Below are 1,935 nucleotides of genomic sequence, written 5' to 3'. Positions count from 1 at the left end.
GTGAGGATGGTGAGGCTTTGCCTCACCTACTTTGGACATATCATCAAGAAAGACTAATTTCTAGAGGATCAGCAAAAAAAACGAGGGAAACCCTCAAACATACGAACGATCATGAAGATGGCACATGACGGGGTAAGATTTGTTATGTTATACGTAAGGTTGCCATGATTCAGAGCCACTCAACAGGTGAGTTGATTCTGACCCATGGCGACCCCGTGAGTTACATAGTAGAACTGTTCCATAGAGTTTTCCTGGCTGTAATCTTTAAGAATACAGATCAGCAGGACTTTCTTCCGCAGTACTGCTGGGAGGGTTTAAACCACCAAACTTTAGGTTATAGTCAAATGCAAACCATTTGTGCCAACTTACCTAATATAAGTTTTTTCATCATTTAGTTTCAATTGTGTAGTATCTTTCCCTTTTCACAGTGTTCATTCTGAATAGCACATACCAAGATATTTTTTAGCCTAGTAAGAAAATCTCTTGCTTTCACTGTATAGATTAAACCACTGACATTGATTGTGATAAATGATATATTTTATTTTGTTTCCAATATACTGTTTTATAATATTTATTCTCATTAATTTAAGATTTCTACCTTCATTTCTTTTTTTAATTTTTTTATCTTTGAAATTGTTTATTCTTTTTTATATTTAATTGTACTTTAAGTAAAAGTTTATAGGTCAAGTCAGTCTCTCATACAAAAACGTGAAAATACGGAACACTTCAAGAATTTGTGTGTCATCCTTGCTTAGGGACAATGCTAATCTTCTCTGTATTGTTCCAATTTTTTAGTGCCAAAGCAAGTACTCTTTTTTTTTTTTTTAATTTTTATGGAATATTTCCTATAATATTTTATTTTTTAAAGTCATACACTTTTTATAGTCTTTTATGTTTTATCTTTGGCATTTTTAACAATACAAATAATCTAAAAGGTCTCAGAATGCTTCAACTCTAATGTCTGCTTTCCAGTTAGTAGTCTTTTACTAGGGTTTTCTTATTCTCTGGATTTAGTTTTAAACCACACAGGGCAGTTTTATTATTGTTGCTTTTCTTTTCTTTTTTTTTTGTTCAATGTTTGTTTGAATTTACTCACTTATTGCCTTTTTCTATTTTGCATGATATTCTGAATCTCTGAATTTCTTTCTAAAACTTTTTTCTTGAGCCCAATATATATCCTTTTATATTAACAAGTAATTCACTCTTTAATTTTTGTTTTTTGGAAACCATTTTTTTCTTTTTGCCATACATTTTTAAAGACAAAATTATTTAGAAACTGAAACTAATTTGACAGTTATTCTTTTCTTTCCTAGAGCTTTAAGATTATCATTTCACTATGTATTGGCTTCCATTTTAGATCTTGAGAAATCAGATTAACAGCCTAATTGTCTTAGTTGATCTGGTTTTCTTCCCTAGATGTCTTAGAGCTCTTCAGCTTGTCCTTTAGGTAATGCAGTTTGACAAAAATGTATTTATGTATGACTTTATTTTATTTATCCTGATGAAGATTTAATGTTTTAAATGAAATTGAAAATTATCAATTATCATCATTTCAAGAAAAATTTCAGACATTATCTCTTTGCTTAGGGCTTTTGTCCCATTCTCTTCATTCTCTGCTTTTGAAACTCTAAATAGAGTTAGCTGTTTTTTGTTTGTTTGCTTTTTGTTTTAATTTCTTTCTCTGTGCTGTATTGTGTTACTTTTTCAGTTTTACTTTCCAGTTCTCTAATTCTTTTTTATTTTTTATTTTACTTTTCTAATTTTATTCAGTAAATTTATTTTTCCTATGTATTATAGATATCTTCTCTAATCTTGTTTTCTTTTGTCTTCTTTCATGGTAATTTTTGCCATGCAAAATAATTTTCATATAGTTGAGTTCATCAGTAATATATTTTTTGGTGTTACATTTTTTTCCCCCTTAAAAAGGTCTTCCTC

General features: G+C 29.5%; 1 non-coding gene across 1 annotated transcript; it reads right to left on the bottom strand.

The window, feature by feature from the left end:
• Nucleotides 1-710: 710 nt before the first annotated feature.
• On the bottom strand, nt 711-814 carry LOC126077621 (U6 spliceosomal RNA). Its single transcript, XR_007517796.1, has one exon. It is a non-coding gene; the product is annotated as a U6 spliceosomal RNA (small nuclear RNA).
• Between the last annotated feature and the right edge of the window lie 1,121 nt (nt 815-1,935).

Source organism: Elephas maximus, chromosome 5, assembly GCF_024166365.1.
Source record: "Elephas maximus indicus isolate mEleMax1 chromosome 5, mEleMax1 primary haplotype, whole genome shotgun sequence".
Classification (NCBI taxonomy): domain Eukaryota; kingdom Metazoa; phylum Chordata; class Mammalia; order Proboscidea; family Elephantidae; genus Elephas; species Elephas maximus.
The sequence above is the reverse complement of the archived record's forward strand: the minus strand, read 5'-3'. Positions and strand labels throughout refer to the sequence as shown.